Source organism: Stegodyphus dumicola, chromosome X1, assembly GCF_044657685.1.
Source record: "Stegodyphus dumicola isolate Sdum_Otavi_A_Nest chromosome X1, ASM4465768v1".
Classification (NCBI taxonomy): Eukaryota; Metazoa; Arthropoda; class Arachnida; order Araneae; family Eresidae; genus Stegodyphus; species Stegodyphus dumicola.
This window is the reverse complement of record NC_140780.1, coordinates 53585758-53611481: the sequence shown is the minus strand read 5'-3', so window position 1 is coordinate 53611481 and position 25724 is coordinate 53585758. Positions and strand designations below refer to the sequence as shown.

General features: G+C 34.1%; 1 protein-coding gene across 1 annotated transcript in view; it reads right to left on the bottom strand.

Annotated features, from left to right (window-relative positions):
* The window catches only part of LOC118182178 (potassium voltage-gated channel protein eag-like), a 569898-nt gene that overhangs the window by 22386 nt on the left and 521788 nt on the right, over positions 1–25724 (bottom strand). The gene's annotated exons all lie outside the window — the stretch shown is intronic.

Sequence of the window (25724 nt, the reverse complement as noted above, 5' to 3'; positions counted from 1 at the left end):
TCAAATCATTTGCTTTTAAAACAAATGATGTTCATGAAGATGAAGAGTTAACTAAAAATTAATTTTCATTTGCGTTTCATAAATTTAATATGAATACATTGAGAAGAATTATTAATTTGAAGCAGAATCCATACAGTTTTGTTCTATACGTTACAGAAAGAAATGCATCTAAATTCTTAGAAAGAAAGGTCATTCCATTGCTGATATTATGTAATACTCATATATATAATGTTAAGTGATGACATAATATAGCATAGTAATTGATTCTAATCAAACCTGCTTAACTACTACTGATATGCAGAAAAACCAAGTATGTCAAAAACTGCCTTAAAAATCTGTAATCGAAAATGAAGACTTCAAGTGTTAATAGAAAGTGAAGAAAAAGATATATAAATAGGGGTACCCAAAAGCAGCCGGAATGACAACCCTGTATAGTAGCATTTTTATAATTACCAAGGTTTTAGGCCTTGTTAGATTAAGATTTGCCGCGTCTGTTGCTCAAATGGCGTTAGTCGTTATTATAGGGATTTCGTTCTCGGTGATGATTTATGGGTGCGTCTGCTCACAGCATTCTGCGTTTCTTGTGATGTGCGATCGCAAAAACAAACAATGTGCATGAATTTTTTGTTCAGTAAAACTGCAACTGAGATCGTTGTTATGTTTCGGCAAACCTTTAAATAGCTTTATTAGAGTAAATCATACATCCCCAAGTGGCTTTCCAGACTCAAAATTGATAATATGTCGGATGACGTCTCTTTCGAAATGGAAATGAGTTGACGAGTAGAAATGACGAAAGCATTGCGAAAGTGCAACAACCTATTGAAGAAGATAACAGAAAGACCATTTACCAGATTTCAGAAGAAACTCTCTTAGTCAGATAGTTTTTGGGGAAGAACAACATGGTGACTGTGTCTCATTTTCGCTACTCAACAAATCTTCTTATTATTCATTACGTCCATTTTCTAATTCCACAGAACGTTCTTAAAACGCAATTCAGTGGATAAAAATGTAATTCAATGAAACGCATGAAGTGCAAGAAATTGCAATGCATGTCTTGAATAATATTCCGTGCGACGATTTCCGGAATTGTTTCTGTGTTTCCAGCAGTGAAGGAAACATTGCTAAAGTGTATCTGAACTAGTGGAGATCACCCTAAAGGAGTTAGAATAAGTAAATGTAAAGTGTAATTTAATTGCTTAAAAATAATTCCGGTTACTTTTGGGTACCTCTGGTACACACATACACACATAGTATATATAATATATATATATAATTGTACACACGTACATATATTTTCCTTTAACGCTTAATATGTGTGTGTGTGTATGTGTACAGGATGCCCACTAAAGTCTGGTACCAGCCGTTTAACTGTGGAACGGTTGCAGCTACAGTCATAAAAGTTGTGTCTAGGTATAGTAAAGCAGCTATGTCCTACTAGATGAGACCGCTTATAGAGCCACCTGTTGGAAAACATTAGAGTTAGCATTCCTATCTCAAAAACAACAAGATAGGATGAAAAAAGCGTGACAAAGTTGTAGAGCATCACAGATCTAGTGCGAAAAGACACTTCGTGGACATGAATCCTAAGAACAGACGTTTAAAACGCACATTTGTTTGTTCGAGGTTTTCTACACTGTAACGTGACGAAACTACCTTAGAAAGAAACATAAATCTAGTTATCACAAGATGCTTTTATTTTTGATGTTCAGAATTCTTTCCGTCAGTTGAAATGCACATCTCGACCCTTGTTAGAATTTCGCATTGCACACGTTATAGCTCAGTGGGGGACACGTTTGCACAAGCCTTTATAATACATCATTGAAGGTCCTGCAATGAAGGGGTCGCATATACATGTTGTTTTAGGTATCCTAACAAGAAAACGTCTATTGGAGTAAGGTCAAGTGAATGTGGAGGCCACTGTTGAAACCACCATATTCGCTTATTCATTCTTCGAATTCCTCCATCAAGTACTGCTTCACTGGGAATGTCTTGTGCGCAGGCGCGCCATCATGTTGGAACCATCCACTCCGGAGTTGAAGCAACGCCAGGTTCTCAAAAAAATCGGATTGCAGAAATTCTAAATATCGTGCGGCCATTAACTCTCTTGTGCTGCTGTTCGGATATGTGAGGTCGTATATATCTTCCGGTTGCACTTTCTGCCCTACCTTAGTTGGTCTGCCTGGTGAAATATTATAAAGATTAGTCTGTTATTCTAAATTCCACATCAAACATTCATAAATCGTATTTGCTGTCGAACGTCGGTAGAACGTGATGAAATTTAAAACAGCGCCCAGTAATGGGTGTTCTGCCTATTGGACATTTCATTCCGCGAAAAGCATGCCTCATCCGTCTATTTGCCGAGACTGTTGAGTGGCCCCCTATCTGGTTCATGATGAAGTTGCTCCATGCGAAACCCCTCTTGGCCTCCCCTTCCAGTAATGCCTGCTGAGGTGTTGTCTGGTATGGATGAGAACCTAATTCGTTTAGGATTTTACAAGCGCGACTTTCTGAGGGGTCACAGTTTTCACTTAGCTCTCTTGTGCTGCTGTTCGGATATGTGAGGTCGTAAATATCTTCCGGTTGCACTTTCTGCCCTACCTTAGTTGGTCTGCCGAATCGAAGACGGCTAGTCACGCAGCTTATCTCTCTTAAACGTTTAACAACCTGCAGAACAGAACAGAATGGTTTTGTGTGAAGGCTGCAGGCCTGCAGGAAAAAGTTACCGATCCAACTGCGCTGCCGATCGTGTCTTGTTCTCACATTCATCGTAAAGAAGAACCATTTCACATTAATTATTTTTTGAAAATCTCTCCATGACCATGAGCTTCAACATAAAACTCCTAGGAGATATTTCTTTTATAGCTATCTCAAGTGAACAAGTTTGACATTTCATACACTATTTGCATAATACACAAATTTCGCACACCAATCAGGATGCATCCCGCGGGGTTTGAACCAAAGTCCTCTCGACTGTGAATTTCAAGAGATATCACTGTGCCGCGATGCGGATCGTTTCTCGACTGAAATTCACAACTTCGATATGAAACAAAAAACATATAAGGTAGAAATAAATGTGCATTTTGAGCATTCTGTTTTTAGTATTCATATCCACAAAGTGTCTTTTCGCACTAAATCGACGATGCTCTACAACTTTGTAATTTACTTTTTTCCTCCTATCTTTTACCGTTTTCGAGATAGGAACGGTAACTCCGCCTTTTTCCACCAAGTGGCTCTATAAGCCGTCTCATTTAGTAGGGCATAGCCACTTTACTATACCTAGACACCACTGACCCTACTTTTATGACTATAGCTGCAGCCATTCGGCACTGGTACCGGACTTTAGTGGGTACTCTGCATATATATATATATATCTGTACGTGTATATATGCAGGATATCCATAAAATTCCTGTTCATTTTGTTGGAAAATAAAATATTTCTCAGGTTTTGTTTTAGGTACCAAGAATTGGTTGTAGAATGATAATAATACAGGTGACAAACGCGAGCAGGATCCGGACATTCGGGGGGCTTTCATTGACTATTCGAGTATTCTCTGGATCCTGCAACTTTCCCGAAGAACAACATTGTCAAACAGGGGCTGATGGCGGAAGACAGACGTATTGCAGATTCTTACAGTACCATCGCTTATAATACATAATATATGGCAATAAAGATATCTTACATCAAAAAGCGGTGTTACTCCTAGTAATTGCACATTTTGCATTTTCAAGAATATTGGACATTTAAAACATAGCATTAAAAATTTGAATTGCAAGAAAGTAGTGCTATATTAAATTAATATAGAAAAGATAATTAAAACACAATAACACGCCGAATAAATACAGAAAGCCTGGACAAGAATAACACGCCACTTGCTTATTCTTGTCCAGACTTTTTTATCTTATCTAATCATTATTTCCTATCTTGTTCATTTGCGGTTTTGCAGCTGAGGATGGTGGTTCGGTAAAACCATCGAAACTAGTCCTGTGAAAATTTTGTAAATATAACGCTGATTTTTGTTGTTTAACTTGTGAAATAGAAAAGATACTGAGAAGAATAGTTATTACGACGCGATTAAGAGTATACCATACAAAACCTTTCAAGTCGAATTCAAGTATAAAATTAGAATACCTGGCCCTACAAAGGCAAATATTGGACTACATAATACTGACGAGAACAGGTGGGCAAGTGATGAAAAACAGTCAGGCACATTTACAACAATTGCTAATACCATACAATATCTTACGTAAACAAGTGGTTGTATCTGTCAACACTGCATTCCTTAGCCGTCAGAGTAGGTAGCTAAATCTGCTGCGTATTTTGTGTTACTTAGTTTTAAGTCTTTGTTACACTTATGTACTATGAAGATTAACAAAGCAAAAACCTTGTGTTAGGCATAGATTTAGTCAAGATCTCAATTTATTTCGAGGGAAAACATATACATGTCTCTCTTTATCAGGAGCAGAGAAATCTGTGGGCAAGGTTAGACGGCACAGCGGTCATATTTATACCATGCAGCAGTAAAACTAAATAGAAAGTAGCACCATTTGGTGGCAAAAATAACCGCGAAATTAAACAATTAAGTTAATAGAATTTTGAAAGCGTTAGGAAGGATTAGATTGGACTTAAAATCATTAACTAAACAAGATAAATCTTTGTGAAGGGGAAAAGCTTCACGAAAATTCACCTTCACGAAATTTCTGAATAATTTTTACTAACACAAAGTCAAACTTATGTTTCAATTTCCAACTATGATTGACTCACTAATTTTAGAATTTAACTAAAATTAACTAAAATAATCTAATTAACTAAAATTTTAACTGATTTAAGACTCGCTAATTTCACCTTTTCAGACATAGGATTCGTGTTCCTTGATACAAAACTTTAATACTCTTTTAGTTTGGCCTATATATCTCAAACAGTACTATAAGTTTCCCAAGAATTAAAGTCAGAAATGGAATCTTTAAGAATCGAAGCATGGGCTTTAATAAAAAGGTGAGAAAATGGCTTGAAAATTGAACTTCTATAGAATCCGTTTAATTTCGTAACTGATAGAAGGATGAAATGGAAGCATGAGAAGATTATGATGGCTGATTTTTTACTGTACGGTACCCCTTGGTTTCTATCTGAAAAAGCCGCCAAGTGGTATTGGTTGTTCGTAAAATCTGAAAGTCTACTGAGTGAAATAGGTTTTTCGGTAACCCTAATGTTAGTAATGTTGGCGAAACTAACCTTGGGGGAAAATTGTGGTTTATTTTTTATTTTTTATTTTTGTCATTAAAAAGGGGTTATTTCTGCGAATATCGCCAAACGTGTTGTGATAAATTAATACTTTGGATATTTTTGTAATAGCAACCCTTTTGTATGGACCAAGGTGTTTTGATTCTTATCATTCTTTTCAATTGCTGTGTTTGGTTGCACTGCGTTGGTGTTGTATTTTGACGTGGGAACCATCATTTGAGTATGTCTGAGGTAAATAAGAGGATGAATGTTGATAGTTTGGACACTATTATACGTATGGAACCGAAGCGACCAAAATTTTAATTTAATTGCTTACATGGAGGATGGAAGAGATGGTGGTGAGAAGCGTAAACGTATGCACGTGAAAAAAAGGTATGTTAAAAATTCAGCTTTCATTTATTTATTCGTTTCCGTGTGTTAATGTTTGTTAAAAGATTTGTTGTTGAATGCGTTAATGTTCGGAAATATGTATTTTTGGTTGTTTATTACTCTCTGTTTGTGTCTTTTTGGTTATTTATTCGTCTGTTTGTGTTAAGACAGCAGCGAATTTTTTTTTCTGGTTAACATGATAGTTTTAACTTTGTTTCAGCTTCCTGATTTTGTTTAAGTGAAAATAGATCGCTGTGTACATGGATAAATTTAAGAAAACGCGCAATGCTTAGTTTGTGCAATTCTCTGATTTTTTTTAAGTTAAAATAGGTCGATGTGTACATGGACACGGAGTTTGTGTAAGTCTTTGACTTCTTGTTTTGGTTTTGTGTAGCGGGCGGAAGGATCGTCACTATCTTGAATTTGGTGCCGATCCTTCCTGGCGCCGATCTTGGCGTCAAAAAAGAAACAATTCTTCAAGGGGTACCATAGAGTAAATTTTAACCGTTACAATTGATATTTCTAATAGCAGAATATCTTGTTTGATGGTAAGCTGATATTTGTAAAAACTTTATCAATGACCAAGGGCGAAAATCCTCGGCCAATGATAACTGATCTCAAGTAATTGAGTTCGTTAGTAAGCAAAGGTTCTGAGGAAAATGCTTTGAGAGCGCAAAATACGTAATAGTATAGAGAAGCCTTTTTTTTTGCTTAGCCGGGTGACATGACTTAGCATGGGGCTTTAAACAAACAAAAAAGGATTTACGGTAAACAGTAGTGCTGAAAGCAGATTCATTGCGAATCATAAGAATATCAAGAAAGGGAAGGGTATTTGCAGATTTTGAGACAAATCTTCTACATTAGCATCAAAATCGCGAAAGTGTCTACTTAGCGAATTCAGAGATGAAAAAGATAGTTTCTCAAATAATTTGATCTCAAAATAGTGTATGTAGATATCAGCAAGTAAAGAACTAAAGGGATTACCCATAGCTATTTCTTCAGTTTGGTGATAATATTCATTTTGGGAACAAAGTGCGTGAGATTCAAAGAGATTTTAGTAAGAGAAATTAACTTTTCAATTCCAGAATGTGTGAAATGGAATTCTGGAAGCCTAGTTTCAAAACAATTTAGTTCTCCTTCGACTGGAACATTAGTAAACAGTTTAACATCGAAAGAAACCATAATGGAAAGCAGGGAAGACAATTTTTAAGTTTATCGACGACTTCAAAAGAATTTTTTCACAGTGTGTATATTGTTAGAAAGTAAAGGAAAAAAATCTAGAAAATAAATATTTTTGGCCAAAGAATATGATGCCATTCCTACAATAGGACGAAACGGAATTCCAATTTTTTGGGCTTTGGAGAGAACGTAGAACCTAGCACAGTTAGCAATAGATGGAATAAGTTACTTTTTAAACTGAGTTGTAGTTATATAAAACGACTGAAAAACTGACTTACTTTCATGGGATCAGAAGTTGAATGATCTGTAGGGATCGAGCTGTATCAGCTTTCGTTTATCAGTTTTGAGGCTCCATAAATGTACGTGTGTTTGCCCGTAACAAAGATCTGTCCGCCCTTATCAGCTTTAGAAATTATAATATTAGTATTAGAATGAATTTCACCTAAAGCCTACCTTTCCTTTCTATTAAAATTCGAAATAAATAATTTGTTATTAAAATTAATGTTATGAGTAATTAAGTTGCTGATTGTGTCCTTCAGTGTTTCCAAAATTTTAGAAAATTTCAAAGCTTTTTCAATAGTGGTTATAATTTGAGGAAGTGAAGATTGAAATGTTTTTTAAAAGTTGAAGTTATACCTTAATACTTTCCTCTGTAAATTATAATTTAATTTCTTATATAATGAAGTTATAACTTTCCTCTTTACCATGATGATCTTTATTCAATGCAAAACATAACAATTTTCACTAAATTTTACCTTGTATACTTTGAAAATTTATTCTTTACTGAGACTGAGAATAGATGCAAGTTTGGATAAGATTACATTTTTCTGAAGAGTTTGTACAGCATCTGCAGATGGCTTATGTATAAGTTTTTCATCTGCTACGCTGCCTGTTCTCATAAATGTGTTATTAAACAGCCGAATATTCGCTCTTGTGTGAGCAAGTTTTCCAAATTTAAGCTTAAGTTCGACTCGAACGGTTTTATATGATACTTATGTCATCACATGGAACTACATTAACATTGCCATTCTACAACCAACCTTTGATATATAGAATAAAACTGAGAAATAGTTATTATATTTTAATCAAAAGAACAGATATTTTAATGAAGTATTAACATATATTTAAAAAGGATGATTTATAATTTTCCCCAAAATTTCGAAAGCTTATTCCGGGTGAACTGGGGACATTTAATTACTAAGAGCACTTGATAAAAAAATAGAAATCAATTAAGTAGTTTTGAAATCTGGTAATATGTTTAATGTTACATGATTATACTAGCAATATCTAATAATTTTCATCTTTTGTTTAAACATAAGAAATGATATTCTAAATATGATAAGTCGAATGCTCTTAAATGTAAGTGTATTGATGGCATAACTCTCTATTATTTGAAACTCGAAGATCTGATTGTGTGTTATATTAAATCTTTTGCTGCACTAATGCAGTTTGTATAATACACTATACAAAATGTATTTTTATTCAAAGCGCACAGCAGAAATTTTTTCCTACTTAGGCATACTGTACTATCAGGTATACTATACTACCAGGCATACTGTTCTAGGGATAAATCGTCTTCATGAACAAATTCAATTTTCAATGATACTCGTATAAATATTTTGCTTTTGTTATATATAACAGGAAATTTTACATAAAAAGCGTCGTAATGATATAGATTTAAAACCATATAATGTTTATGAAACAAAAGTCTTAAGTTTTTAATGGAATATTTGATGGCATGTGACTATTATCATATGTTCAAAATGTTATTCATTAGATAGGCAAAGGAAACGAAAAACTGGATTTTCTGATATTACATGTCAATGAAAATGTATCAAAAATGATATGAATGAAATGGTGAAGAATATATATGTATTCACATGTGTTGCCACCATTCTCCGAAGAGTTCTCAGCATTATTTTATTAGGGTGATAGTATGTTTCTGATTTTTTTACTTAAAATAAAAAATAATGCTTTCAATTTATATGCTTTTATAATTTTAACTAAGTTTTATTCGTAAAGATGTGTATAAATTTTAAGCAGATTTGCAAGAATATAAATTAAGCCGAAAGAATGCTTAGAAGTTTGCTTTCTAGTCATAGTTAAAAATAAAATTACAATAATCATTGATCAGTTTAAATATTATTCTTTAAATTGCAACGAAATACGTAAATCTAAATTTTTCAACTATTTGGTTGGAAAAAAGTATCTCTAATCAAAGGTTTAAGCATCCTTTCATTAGGGGGGGATATAGGATCATCCCTTGATATCAAGGTATATAATTATTTTTAAAAGACTGAAATGTTTTGTTCGTTAAAACATATTTGTTATCTTTTGGTTTAAAATATCCAATTCTGTCAAGAAATACTTCTATAATTCTGTTAGAAGTTTGAAAATTTGTCAGTTTGGAAGGGGGGATAATATTAAAAGCTAAAAAAGAGAAGTACCATCCAAAATCTCCACAAAAATATCTTTAACTAGCACAAAAGTTAAAAGCATATCAGTATAAAATATATCTTTCCCAGTTTGCCTTCGGACGATGGCGAATCAAAAAGTAAATTGCGCTTATGTGAAAGCAATTTTAATTAAAAAACATATATTATGCAGTATTAAAAACTACAACAATCTTGACTGAGTTTCCTACATAGTAGCCTAAAAAATTAAAACATTTATCATAACGCACGATTAATTTATCCTTACAGTTGTAAACGAAATCTCTCACTGCATGGTATAATCAGTTCAAGGTCTAATTTTTACATCATTAGTGGTTCGAATTCGTTGCTCTCTGTTTTATTTTACGAAACATATGATAATCACACGGCGATAAATCAGAAGTGTATGGTGAATATGACCACAAGGTTTTCAGCAGTGATAGTGCACGAGACGTTATTGTGCAAAAGAATGATTTCATCAGTTAATTTTCCCTGTGGCCGGTCTTTAACTGCCTTCCGTATTTTAAAAAATTACCAGTAGGGGCTTGCATCGACTATTCCTGCTGTTATCATGAATTCAACAGAAACATCACCGTCATAGTCAAAGAAATTGGTCGAATTAATTTTTCGGAAGCGTCGAAATTTTTCTCATGACCGCAGTGATGGAGATTGGTGGTCTATCGTTACTATATTCTTTAGTTAGATTTTGTGCGACTCTTTCATATTATTTGAATCAGTTCACAACTGCTGGGCTAGATATTGCATTGTCGCCACACACAGCGGAGATTTCACTTGATTTCACTATCAGTGAAAGTTTAGCGTTTAGCTCACAGAGATCTGATTGTTCTGGCCATTTCCAGTTTTAGAATATGAGTACTAAGGACATGTAGTTACGAAATATCCAACAAACGGGTTAAGAAGGAATTATACAAATAACTAAATTTATAAGGTATTTTCTCCCTTTATACCGTGTGCCTTGGTGGTGTATTGAAAATCATGTCTGGGGAGCAAATGGGAGATCCGAAGTCCAAGTCCTGATGAGCTCATAGCTCACTTTTTCATGTTTCCTTCTCGAAATAAATGCAGTGGCTCTGCAGTTTCTCTCCCAAAACATGTATGTATATTCTGCACCTTTGTTAAATGTAGTCATACTTAGTGCAAAGGCTGCCAAGTGCAATTTAGATTTTAATTCATGTACATAACAGGCCGCATCATATAACTATGGATTAACCTCTGTGAGCCACTTTTCTTTTCGGAAGAAACTCCGAGGACAGTTAATGTACCCAGACATGCTACAGCAGTTGCTAATGCACCAATAATGAGAAAACAGTGAGGTCATCGTTCTTCAACAAGATGGAATTTCCCAGATTTTAATGAGAATGTCCTCGTTTAGCTCAGTTCCAAACTTCCTGGTTGTTGGACTGAGCGTGCTTCTCGAGATGACTCCCTTTCTCTTCTTGACTTCCAAGTTCACTTAACAACTTCAATTGATTTTTTTTCTTGTGAGGTTACATCGAAGATCCCTCCTTTGCGACATAACTTTACGTAACTGCAAGGAGGGGGTACATATGTGGCATCTGATATCGATCGTGAGATGTTACGACCCGCGTAGTAAGGGCTTGAACTCTAGATTGATATCTGCTGTGTCACTAGAGATGCACATATCAAGCACATGTAGGATTCATATAAAATTTGGAGAGATTTTTTTTATGTACCAATATTTTTTTGCTCCAATTATTATAGTTAATGCAATATAAACTTCCGAAATTCCATAGGGAATTGTGAATCACCTTATACAGAGAGAGAGAAAAAAAAGAAATGCCGATGCAATGTTTTTAAACGAAAATATAAATTTTACAAAGTGTAACTGAAAAATGATTAAAGTGAACAGGCATCTTACAAAAGAGTCATTTTCTGTTTTTTGATTACAAATTCCGGTTTTATCAAAAGCCCTATAGTTAACCATTAAAATTTTATTTTTGAAATTCCTTCAAAATTGAAGCAAAGTATAAAACCAAAGAAGAAGAATGGCATGGGGACTGCATACATTTGTGATCTAGCTGGCATATAGAAAGTCATTACTTCTAACACATAAAGATTTATTTTGAATATTTTATAAAATCCATGGATGGCCATCCGTCCCATCATATGAAGTGAGGGAGGCGACTATACTTCATACAAAGACTATTTGATATTAATGCCACAATAATCCTAGAGTAAACGGCGTTTATTATTTGAGGAAATATTCATACATATAATACTAATTGTAACAAACTATGCTGAGCATGGTCTAAAAACAATTTAAATTGGTAATTGAATACTTAGAAGTTCACTGCCAGTACAGTAAACAAAGAGTATTGGAAGTTTTGCTTTGAAGTGAATATAAGAGCAATAAATGATCCAATGTAATAAAATCAGTTTTAAAAAAAATGTTTAGCGCAATAAAATGCATGGAACGTATACAGTCTTTCCAGTTTTCGTAATATTTTCACTTTAGATTTGGCCCAATTATGTGAATTGCTTATTCCCAGGCGCACCATTATTCATAGAATCACTGAATACTTTTTGCAGAATATGCTTGCTGGACCATGTAAAAGTTATGTAATGCATTAACTTGTTACAGGGAAAATTCGAAATTCATTCAAGTATATGAAACAAATTCCACATTTCATTTCATCACTTTATTTGTTGTTTATTACTTTACAGCATCCATTTAACTGCTTAGATATAAAAAGTAAATGTTTGTCGCTAATAATAGTTCATACTTGGTATTTAAAGCAACAACGTTATTTTAACTTCTCACCAGCTTTGGAAGCCTTTTTAGCAGTTTTTTCGTGACGGACTATGCACTTTTTTTGTTAGCATGTGAGATATAAAAATAACCATAATGTTTGCCATTTAAGAAATTTGCCACTTCATTTTGTCCCATAAAATGTTTACCCAAGCCTTTCGTCCTTTAAATATTCGAAACTAAATCGCAGAGCAAACATTTTTCTAGCTAATTAAAAGAGAGAATGTGTTAACGATTGTTACTGACCAACATCACTTCCAAGACCGGGCGACTTCCTTCCCAGACTTCCAGCGTCCCCTGAATCCGGAGATCGGCTAGTAGGAAGCCGGGAGAGAATGTTGTCCAGCTTGCATCCTGAAATGGAAGAATAAACATCTGCAATATTTTTTAAACAAGATGACATATTTTATTTTATTCATAACGGCAAAAAAAAAAGCATTCTCTAAAAGTTTGATCGAAAATAATTATTATTTTATTACACAAACATTAATTCGCTATTTGAAAAAACGTACTTATTTTTAGCAATTGATCTTTATTTAAATCTATTTATAATCTTATTTATAGTTTCCATTTACCTATGGTTAGAGACGCAAGAATCACGTAACAGTTTTGTGCGATAGTTTGACTGACATATTAGCTATCTTTATCTAATTATTAATGCTGATTCGCTTCAAAACCTGTTTGTGCAAATGTTTGATTTATTGTAGATCTACATTTTACGCATCAAAAGGGAAACAATTACTTTGAAAGAGAGGAGACTATTTTTTTAACCGTGTAAAAGCTCAAAATTTAAGAACAATCTAAACAACGTTAACTTTAGTGTAATGCTAACAAATTTGGATTCTACTACAAAAAACAAATAATTATTTTTACAGAAATAAAATATGTTTTCGCTACTTTCTATTATCAGATGCAATACTCCAAATTTTAAGTGCATTATTACACAGGAAAATCAGTCAAAATTACAGCTTTTCATACGGAACGATAACATAGCTATGATGTATTCGGGGAAAAAAACCGTTTAAAAAATTAAAATGCTGATTAACAGGAACAAATTTATAAATTACATCTAAGAACTCCAAAGTTCTTTGGACGTATATTAGTTATTAAGAGATAAGACAAGTTCCTCTTCCCAGTATAAGCAATATTTATCATAAACTCAGGTTATAAGGTATAACTGTTACACAACGGTAAAGTGTATAAGGTGCACAACAGTACGTACAACGGTAAAGTGTATAAGGTGCACAACAGTACGTACAACGGTAAAGTGTAACAGTAGCACACTCGGGGCGTATTTGAGAGGTCGGGTTTGAGTCCTGGCCAGGGCATTACTCATTTTTCATGTCTCATGCTTCTTCATAAAATCGTAATGACTCTACAGTGGAGCAAGCTGGTGGACGATAATTCATCACCACCAGAATTTGGCGATTGTGTCCGCTCATCCCCATTCGTATTTTAAAAGGTGGAGTATATATTTTCTCCCTCCTTTTTCAGCATGTCTTCATGGCATAACGGTAGCATAATCGACAAGTATTCAAGCGGTCCAGGTTCGAATCCCGGCGAGGGCACTGCACATTTTTCACGTCTCCTACTTGAGAAATAACCTAATGACTCTATAAGGTCCAAAAATTTCAATTTTCTTGGAGGTGCTAAGAAAGCTATAAATATTTTTTTATTCTAGAGCTCCTTTGTCACAGGTTTGGAGCATTTTGCATCATGCGCCTATCATTCAAGCACTCTATAATTCATATTCTTTTAAACTTTGACCTAGTGCTTTTTTAGAAAAAAATTGCTAGCATTACGACCATTCACTCTTTTCTAAGTTTGAATTACGGTATTTACTTCCGTATTTCTTCCCCCTTTTTTTACTAATTTTATCGTAAAAAAAATCAAGAAGGGAAAATTATGCAAATAATTTAATTTCAAAGGACGCGGTTATAGTAAAAACATAAAAGATGAAAATTATTCATGGATACTACTACCGGTAAGTTATCGCTGAAAAAGAGAATTTATTACCGAAAATGAACTATATTCAGTACTAAAACAGAACAAAATCTTTTGTTTATTACAATCTAAATTCGATTCATTCAAGATTATTTAAATATATTTTAGAGAAATTTAATGTCACTAACTGCAGTATAGGTACTGAAAAATGCATAAAATCTGCATTGAAAGCGTATGCTTCAGTGCCTATTGCAAATTGTAAAATATTGCAAACCGTGGAAGAATGCTTTCAGATAAACGAAAAATGGAATTCTGATTTTAATCAAACAAAGAGGTGGAAATAATAACGCTGTTACCAGTGCAAGAAAAGTGTGTAATGAATGTCTAAATGTTTAATAAAAAATGTTTAAATGTTAAAAAAAGTGTTTAATGCTTTTCAAATACTTTGAGTATATATATAGATTATCATTTATCATATAAACGTTTAAAACTTCTTAATTAGACACAGCAAATTTAATAATCTAGATATATACAGGAATTCACATGTGTACTCCTGCACAGAATCTTCTTATTCAAGGTAACAATCATCCATTCACTGGTACTCTCATTAGAAGAAAAGAGAGTTGTCTGAAGATATTCTAGGCTAGCCTTCATGTTTTTATGAGAATTATAAAAATATTCGCTTATTATACTCTATAAAAACGTCGAGAGCGAATACATACTAAATACAAGTATGGTGTCAAATTGCTAAATGTGACGTTTATATCAACAGAAAACATATTAAACAATAATGTTGATCAGATCAGATCCGTTAACTAACACTCACAGAAAAGCAAGTAGAAAGAAGAAAATCTTTTTCAACGGGGGTAACTGCTTTGCGTCAATGCTTTCAATATTCTATTAGAGAGTACCTATGGAACTCGCTAATAATTATATACTTTTCAAGTGATGTTCAGTAGCAAGGATAAATAATAATACTTGTTGATATCTATCCTATGCCATTAAAAACACTTAGATTTTAGGTTTTATCATGCTTTTATCACGAATATATAATAAAAATAATACAATAAAATACGTAGACATTTATTAATGGAATAAATACGTAAAAAGGAATTATTTTTTTTTTTTTTTTAAATGTCTTAGAACAATTTATATAAGATGTAATCGTAAGTTTTCTTTATTTGAAGTATATTAAAACTCTCGTTACATCTATAAGAAGTATACGCAGTATTTTTGGATCTCTAACTAAACTCAAATACGTGATATATATATATATAACAATAGTCAGTAAAAAAATTACATTTTTAAATCCGATTTTGCTAGTTTTTTTCAGTCTAACATAAAACAGAGGTTCGAATCCCGCGAACGGGCTGGCTGCATGGGCGTTTTCGTGGATTTCCCCATGTGTAACGTGTATACGAGTCAGTTTCCCTTAGAAAGTCATCCACTAAGGCATCCCTTCCCTTAGGCAGATAGCCCTTGTGTGCTTTGCCATAATTAAATAATTGATATATATCTATATAACAATAGTCAGTAAAAAAAAAATACATTTTTAAATCCCATTTTGCTAGTTTTTTCAGTCTAACATAAAACAGAGGTTCGAATCCCGCGAACGGGCTGGCTGCATGGGCGTTTTCGTGGATTTCCCCCATATGTAACGTGTATACGAGTCAGTTTCCCTTAGAAAGTCCTTCACTAAGGCATCCCTTCCCTCAGGCAGATAGCCCTTGTGTGCTTTTCCATAATTAAATACACCACACCACACCTAACATAAAACATTTTGCCAAGTGTATGTCTCTAGAAATTTGCAAAAACTGGTTTAAAAAGGGTAAAATTTAATAAAATTTAGCTTATTAAATTTTAAAAGCGTATTGTACATCACTGTGGCCCACTAGCAGCAGCGCAGTAAGACTGCTGAAAACTGATTTTTCGACCCGTGCTAAAATCCCGGCAAATGGCTGGCTGCATGGGAGGATTATTATTTTTTTTCCAAACGTAATGAGTAGTACCAGTTTCTCTTAAAACGTCCCCCACAAAGTTCTTCTTTCCCTTACTCAGAAGGGCTTCGTGTAGTTTGCCTTAATCCGAATGAGTAATTTAAAATTGTAGCTCTTTTGCTATTGTAGTGTCAACATTAGTGCTGTTGACATTTTTCCCTACCCTACCTGACATTTTCCCCTAATGGTGTATTTTTGTGTAACTTGCAACTTTTGTGTTAGTAACGTTATAAGGTATTTCTCCTGCCTTGCTAGCGTGCCTTCGTGGTGTAGCGGTTCTGCACGCTGGGCCGGTATTCCAGAGGTCCGTAGTTCGATTCCCAGCGAAGGCGATTGCTCATTTTTCAATCTCTGGCTTCCAAAAAATATCCTAATGTCTCTACAGTGGTGCCCGAACTAAAAGGTTAATAGATGATGATTTTTCCCCACCACAAATTCGGCGATTGGGTCCATTAAAAACACCAGTGTCCCTTTAAAAGGGGGAGTATATAAGGTATTTCTCCCGCCTTGTTAGCGTGCCTTCGTCGTGTAGTGGTTTTGCACACTGGGCCGGTATTCCAGAGGTCCGTGGTACGATTCCCGGCGAAGGCGATTGCTCATTTTTCAGTCTCTGGCTTCCAAAAAATATCCTAATATCTCTACAACGTTTTGTGTTAAAGAATCTTTACGAACGATGAAAGATGCGCATATAGTGGATCATATCATTGCATCCCCCTTCCTTTTCACAGGAAGTGCACTAAACGTAACTTGTAAGACACTGAGTAATAACAAAAGATACACAGCCTAACTTAGAGGATTTTGTTTTTGTGTTTTCTTAATTTTTGTAATTACTTTGACAGTTCTGATGATATATATTAATATTTTGCATAGAAACACACAGAAAAAGTGTTACTGGGACAAACAAACTTAGTTGATCTTATCTTGAATGAGGACGTGAGGAACTTGGCTAAATAACATTTACCAGAAAAGAGCACTCCAGTTACAGAAGTTAGACCCGACATCATGAAACACACAACGAACGGGCTTGCTGCATGGCGTTTTCGTGGTTTTTCTTATGCGTAATGTGTATAAGAGGCAGTTTCCCTTAGAAAGCCTTCCACGAAGTCATCCTTTCCCTTAGGCAGATAACCCTCGTGTGCTATGCTATAATCAAATATATCGAACCAAACCAAACTAAGAAGGCCGAAGAGTACAGGGACAAAAGTACTCTGAAAAACGTAAAGGTATAATATGTTTGAACCTCATAATTCATGGAAAGAGCTCTTGGTTTGCTCATTTAGCAAATTCGCAAACAAGGTTAAAAGAAAAAACACTTATGAAAAAAGGCTATACCAAAAAAGAAAAATGTTGTCTAAATGGGCCTAGGCCTCTCACCCGTCGAGCTGTAAAATCACCGAACACTGGTAGTTCAACCCGGGCTCAAACATCAGAGAAGAGGCTGATGGCATTGGAGTGTTTGTTTTTTTAGTGATAGCAGCCAGTTTTCCTTAGAGAGTGTTCCACAAAAGCAACCCCTCCTCTTAGGCATATAGCTCTCATGCACGTTGACATAATCCAAATATTCCAACAATCCATTTCTAATGAGCGTATTTTAAAAAAATATATATCTAAGAAAAATAAAAGATATGATTCTTCGTGTCTGTCTTCCATGGCAGGATTAACAAAAAAATATTATAAATGCAAAAACACGAATCATAAGTTGGGCATAAAAAGTTATTAAAGCAGCACGATCACATCTGATGGTGGCATCCTTCTACTTTATCTAAATTATAAACTAAAAACTGAAATGAATGACTATTTCAGGAATATATAGATATTAAATAAACAGTATAGCTTTTTAACAAATAAAAGTATAACCAAATTTCGAGAAATACAATATTCATCCTTCAAAGATTATGTTTCAAAATAGGGGAAAGATCTACTCATGTACAAGAGGATACAGGTATTTTCAGATTGCTAAAAACTTCAGGATATAAGTAGAACAGAATTTGTTATGCATAAAATTGGTAAGATGAAAGTGACGGGAAAGAAAGTTTGACATTGACATACTTTACCGGGCTGAATCAAAGGCATTGTTCAAAGTACTTGAATTTGTTTAGATTTTTTACTGATGGTTAATGTCTTTAGGAGTAGCTTAAGTGTATTACAGGCAACCGAATCACAGTTTCGCATTACTTGGAACATCTGTGACATGTACGAAGTCAAATCCACCAGCGGTTGAGCGGTAAAGTTGCTGAACACTGGTAGTTCGACTTGGGTTCAGTCCCAGGCGAGTTAGCTGCATGAACAGGCATTTTCGTGATTTTTGCCTTGTTTAAACTGGATACGAACCAGTTTCCCTTAGGAAGTCCCCCTTGAAGACACCCCTTCCCTTAAGCAGACATTACGAACAGACTATGAAGCTGTAGATGAAACGGTAAAAGCAGTTGCGTAGAAATATTTAGTAGATATTCAGCTACTAAGTAAAAATGTGATTATGTAAAGCAAAGAATAATTAAGAAATAGTTAAGATTAATGAAAAAAATGGAGAAACAGAAAGTCATCATTTCAGATAGTACCAAAACGTCCCAGCAAAGATTATATACAGTTATAAATGTCATACAAATGGATAAAAGTCGTGGAAATTTTTCATCACATACATTAAAAAATATTAAAGTGGAAATTAGGAAATACTAACATATAAGTGCTTGTTTGCTGTTTATTATATGGTAAGGTTGGTCAGAAAAACTTTATAATAGGAGCCACATTTAAGGATTTAGGAATTTTGAGAACAACAGCTAGATTTCCTCAAGAGCCACAATTCCGTACTTAGATTGTTTTAAATTTGATGAAATAGATTTTTATTAAAAGAAACCTTAATAGAAAAAATAAGTAATTCGTACTTTTTATCTAATTAATTGGCTACATTTATACATAAATAAATAATTCTTTCTTCTGCTGCTCTATGTTCTATGTTCTGGGAAGCTTAATCCTAAGAAATAAAAATTTGAAACTAATGAATGTAGATGAAAATTTTTTTTCTCAGAGAAAAAATCAAGCATTTTTCTTTAGCTTCCTATCTCCTGCGTTTGTAACTATTGGCTTGTAATTACTGACTGTTGTAGCAAATGTAAACTGAAATCTAAGAAAAAAGCTTAAAAGTTTTTCCAAATACAGTAAGGTAAAAATGTTTTCATTTGAGTGAAAATAAAGCACACATTTAAGAATAGATCCAATTTTTTTTAACTCATATACGTTTCACAAGAAGGAATCATTGCGAAAGGCGGAGTTTCAGCTGAAAAAAGCGATTTATTACAAATGCTTCTAAAAAATGCATAGAAAAATATACAAAAACGCATGACTTACATAGGATTAAACATTTTCAGTGCTTGTTCATATTTGTGAGTGGGAAGGTTATGACAAACCTGCTGACCAAGTACGAGTGAAAAGTTTTACCTCACTAGCCATAAAATTTAAACAGGAGTTCATCAGTCCACAAATATATCCCTAATTTAAAACAGCTTCATCTTTCCTCCTAGAAAGAGGTTTAATAATATAACTTTTAGGTTCAATAACATTTGTAGCCAAGACGGCGCATTACAGCTGTATAGTCCAGTTAGGACTATTGACGAGACAAAGCCATCTCCATCAAAAATGAATAATTTTAATCCTTGCTTGTGCACATTTACTTAGTTTAGTAGTATCTTTAATAGCACCTTTTCAGTCGCTCAGATGGGAAAGTTGTTAGTGACCCTGACTACCATACCGAAGTGCTCGGGCCCGAATCCCGAAGAAGACATGGATGTAAATTGTCTGTCCCTTCATAGCAGGCTACGGTGGCGCCCTGTTAAGTGCCTCCATAAATAAAATGACCACCGCTTCTGACCTTGGTAGTGGCAAAAGCCTAAAAGTCCGCGACATTAAAGAAAGGAAAAAAAAGTACTTTTTCATAATTCTCTTGTGCCTTACGAGACAGATGTTAGTACCTAAATATTTAATTAATTGCCATTTATCTTCTTCCTATAATGATTAAATTTTACTACACGTTTATCTTATTTAAAATGTAATACTATTTAGGAAAACGAATATTACACTGAATGAACATCTATTTTATTCTACGTACTTTTAATATTGATTAGCGAGAAATACTTCAAGCATGTCTTGTCCAGGATTTCAAATGTGCAGCAACTTTATCTTACTTAAAATGTAATACCATTTAAGAAAACGAACATTACACTGAATGAACACCTATGTTATTCTACGTACTTTTAATAATGATTAGCGAAAACTTCAAGCATGTCTTTTCCAGGATTTCAAATGTGCATTAACTTTTATTTGAAGGCATGTAATTTTCCAAGAAAAACAAAGTGTTTTATAATAAATTTAAGCTAATGCTCTTCACATTCCGACGTAAAATACTTTGGACAAGTCTATTCATTTTAATATGAAAATGAAACTCGAAACGGCCTTTATGTATTTTCGATAGAGAAACTTTTTGTTTTAGCTGATAGGTTGTAGAGACATTAGGTATTTTTTTGGAAGCAGGCAAGATGAAAAAGGAGCACTTGCCTTCGCCGTGAATCGAACCACGGACCTCTGGAATACCGGCCCAGCGTGCAGAACCACTACATTACGAAGGCACGTTAGGAAAGCGGGAGAAATACCTTATAAAGTTTCTGTTTTTAGATGATAAGTTCTTTGTGATGCGATTTGTTTGCTTTAAGCAGAATGTAATCTACGATGTTTTTTATTCTAGAAAAGCCTGGCTGTTCGAAAAATAGATATATAAACATGAACACTTATTATGAAGCAAAATGCGCATTTTAGCTAATTTGATTCCAGTAATTTTGATCGGAATATTGATATAAACTCAGTTAAGAAATACTAATTTTATTTAAAAGTATACACTGCTCAACTGCTGTAGAAATATTTGGGTAAAACTATGTAAACATGTTTGAATTATGTATTGGTGTTTTAATTATGGCTTCATTTTTGTTACATAAATTTCATTTTTAAGGGATCACTCCAGTTTTCATTTAATACGGAGATGATTAATATTTGGTTATGGCAAAAGACACGAAGCCTGCCTTCCTAAAGAGAGTCATGTCTTTGAAAAAGACTTAAGGAAACTGGCTCAAATTCACATTACATTAGGGAAAAATAAAGAAAACTCCCATGTAGACACTCCGTTTGGTGGGATAATACGGTAATGAGTTTTATCGCATTAAAACAAAGCAATGTATATGCTCGTTACTTAAAGAGAGATGCTCTATATATTTTGTGTTATATTATTCGTTGGTAACAAATATATTAAAAATAACTTTGTGCTAAAAAGACGTAAGTCTTAAGAATTTAAACGACAACAATTTATAAAAATATGCCCACCTTTTCCCACTATAAGCCCTCCATTTTAAAGTTACGGGAATACAAATAAATGCAACAGAAACAAAGAAAAGGAGATCCGATAGGAATTTAATCCGCGTTTACAATGAAAGACTTGACACGGACTGAATCATTGATCCTTTAACGCTAGAATAATAGGGTCTCGGACAAGAAGAAAAAGGAAGTCAGATTGTGAATAATGTATAAAATTGTGGAAAGAACAGAATATGCTTAAATCGATCTATGTGGTAGAATCTGTTATATCGCTACGAGGAAAATATAAACCCCTTCAGCATTATATTGCTTTAAGATTAAAGACTGTTTAGTTAAGCATAAAAAATTATAATTAGAATGAAAGCAGTGGTTTTTATAATTTGAACTGTATATAAATTAAATGGTTTAAGACATTTGTAAGAAGTCTGTAGTAAACTAAAAATGTAAACTATATAGAATCGAAATTCAACATTAAAAACGGCGTGTCAATTGAGATAAAATTTATGAATATACTCGTACATTCAAAGCTTCAAAGAAGAAAACAAAATAGTGGTGAAGTAAAGTGACAATTTGGTAAGCTTAATAAGCGAAATCATGGCGCATTTTGGAATGCAATGGTAAGGTAAATATCTTATCCTTGTTTGCATATTCTAGTTACTGGTTTCATTGTACAGATATTCCTTAATCTCTAATCAAAGACGTTTAATTATAAAGATTCGCTGATTTAATACGGATTGTTTTAGGCAATATTATATATTTGTATTTACGCTGGAATCACCAGTTTTTTGTTTGAATATTACTTTTGGAACTTTACTCTTTTGAAATGGAGTGAATAAATAGATTAATTCAGTTTAGTGTCACAATAACATGAAAGTACAAGAGCGCTACTTAAGGTAATAAAAAAAGAGGCAGAAAATAACTAAAGCATATATGTCATCAGAAAATTTTGAAAAAAGAAGGTTGAAAAAGTTTTCTTTTTAAACTTGTGAAATGTCTTCAGGACTTTTCATCCGACAATTTCAACAAGCGAGTTATCTTTTAACTCTTTCGGCGGGACGAGCCCTCGATCTTACAACTGCGTTATCGCCTAATGCGCGCCAATAGTGGAACAGCCAAGGAAACTATCATGTGACCTATGACGTCAAATGTACCCCGCGCGGTTGCTAGGGGCAACTACGTCTACTGATATAATATTACCGGAGCATTGCAGCTGGCCTAAGCTTTTAAGTTACATAGAAACCTCATGAAGTATTCTCACACGTTGCAAGAGCATGTAAAGTTTTATACTTTCCTAATCCTTTACCCACCTTCAAAAGATATGCTCAGTTTAATTATGCCAGAAGAAAGCCATATCGTATTCCAAAGCAGCGCTAATACTACGCTGGCAAACCTATTATTGGCGATTTGAAGGGTTGTCATAAAAGCATGTTCACAATGTGCTTTGCAATCGGCAACAAACTTCTAATGAAGTCTCTGTTGCTGAATTCAGCGTAAACCTCCCGATATAAATTCCGGAAGGATACCTAAATACTTAGGGGTACCTGTAAGCAAATAATTAAATTTTGGTTGTAGTTACATTTATTTCCTTTTATATTCTGAAAATTACTTTACTACAATCTACTATGTTAGTTCTTGTTTTAACTTCTCAGTGCCATGAGGAACTATTCAGCAATTTGGAGTTTTGAACCTGACAGAGGAATATTCATTCATACATAGTCCGTTTAAAACTCTTTTCATGCAAAATTGATAAGGTATTTCTTCCGCCTTCTTAGCATGCCTTCGTAGTGTACGCTCGGCGTGTATTCGAGAGGCCCGTGGTTCGAGTCCGGTGAAGGCGTTGCTCATTTTTCATCTCTCCAGCTTTAAAAAAAATACCAAATGTTTCTACAGTGGCGCTCGAACTAAAAGGATGATGGATGATGATTCTTTACCACCAGGATTTGGCGATTGGGTCACATAATCCCTAGTCGCCCTTTAAAAGGAGAAGTATATAAGGTATTTCTCCCGCCTTTTTAGCATGCCTTCGTAGTGTAGCGGTCAGCACGCTCGTCGCGTATTCGAGAGACCAATGGTTCGAGTCCCGGAGAAGGCGTTGTTCATTTTTCATCTCTCCTGCTTTCAAAAAATTTGTCTCTACAAATTTCGTATCTCATATTAATATTCGCAGGTTTTGATATAAATATTTGTGAATCCGATATTAATCACTTCAGGTTGAAACTGGTTATTTTTAGTTTTATGCAAATGCGTCCACTTTAATAAATCTGAAATATGCAGTGAGCATTCGGAGAAAAACATTGCGCAATAAAGTATAATTTCATTGAATTAATGAAATTTTTGAAATTTTTTATTCGCAATCGTAATTTGTTATTACTTATACGTTTAAACCGTATGAATAATAACGAATTACGATTTCGATGCAAAGCTGCAAGTATCACATTGCCGAAAGGTAGGAGTCAATAATTAATGTGTGGCCTACTCAGATTTCATCGAATAATATCATTTTGAGGTATGCACAATGTGAACTTTCCTAACCAGATATTTTAAAAAGCATTTTCTGGAAGACTGGACCATGTGTTGTGAAGAATGAAGAATCTCCAAAACACGTGCTGCATCTTTTGCTTATCGAACAAAGAAATAGATCTTTTGCTTATGTTTTAGCATTCTTTATTCAGCATGTATGTGGCTTAGATCTTCGACTACCTTGAGATACGGGTGTTCGAGACACACCTGGAGCCAGTTTCAAACAAGCCAGGCAGTATTTGAGCGTGCTGTACATGACTTAGAATAAATGTTGCTAGATGATAGCATCTTCCTTCATACGATGGCAAACCGAAAAGAAGGAAACCCAATTAGTTCGAAATTTCGTCCATGGATTTCCACATCGTATGAAAAGAACAGAATGCCAGTGTAGTATTATATATATTATTATCGGTGATAAGCGGTGTACCACTGCTGCAACTAAACTATCTAAAACGTCAATAGAAGTAAATCCAGGAACATTATAAGAGCTGACTTGTTAAAGCAGACAACTTAGACTAGACTGAAGTTTAACTGGTGTATTTGCAATGGATCGTCTAGTGGATCTTCTTGTATATCTATAGCTCCAAATACAGTTTTGCCATTTAATTCGAGTTTTACAACGCGAGGTTTGTGCACGCTTTGTCACACTGTCATTCTTTCCCATATTATCGGCTAGGAAAGACACAAAAGAGACAAAATAGTGCAACGTCTTACAAATGCTAGATTAGTAAATTTATTTTTTTTGCGACTTAAGAAAAGTAATGTTTCCAGGCATGCATTCAGATACATGGTAGAATGCTTTCCCGGATTTTTGAAGTTAACTGTAACTAAAACGGATAGCCTTGATTATTTAACAGGTTTCTTTACAAGCAGAAGCAAGTCTATTTTTTTTTTCTATACGATTTAAATTTTTCCGTTGCAGTCTAGACATCGTTAATAATAACAATGTCTAGACTGCATGTGTACATATTGCCATGGAGAAGACAAAATTCTATAAAAGTAAGAAATGTGAATTTACAATTGAGTTTTCATATCCCTAAAATGAAACAAAGATACAAGTATTTTTCATGAATGATTATTAGCTATAAATTAAAAATTAGTTAAAACTTTCTAACTAGAATATAATTCAATAAATCCAGGATTTGAAAGTCACTTCCCAAGATATGAAACAAAGTAAAAGAGACAAGATTAAGAGTAATAACTTTTTTAGTACTTTTTATAGCAATGTCTTTTTAAATGAATGATATTTAAACCCTTTTTTCAAGAAAAATTTCGTACTTCTGTACGATGTCTCAAACAAGTTTGCAGTAATTATTAAAGTAATAAACCATGCGTTCTTTCTGTTACGCAAGTAAGAAACGTTTACAGCAAACATTACCACCCGGATACCTTGCTGAATTTTTTTATCTATTACAGTGTCATTTGTCGCTAAAGTAGACAGTTGTATTATAGAGTTCTTCACTTCGGAATTCTAAGTTAAAGTTGGAAGTGAAGAATCTAAGAACTGATTAGCGAATAATTGCTTGAGTTCGGTGACAAGAAACAACAGGATAGAAGGGTAACTAACCTTTTATTATTCCAATAAGATTTAACAAAACTCCGCCTGGGAGTGTACAAGCAAAGCCCGCACTTGGACTTGAACTTAAAAGACTAAGAATTACACTTAAACTAAGATTAACTAAAGAAGTATAGCCGAAGCTATCAAGGTTCAAATCGAGTTGGCCCCTTAACTTATTTGACTACGAAGCTTAGCAAGGGCCTGAGTACGGCCGAGCGTAATAACAGCTTTGAGAGAGAGAGTGGACAAAAAGGCAGACGCGCGTAAATCAGAAACTCTGATTCTCTCTGACTCAGTAAGTAAATTCCTGGTTTAAATACCGCTCCTTCTCATTAAATAT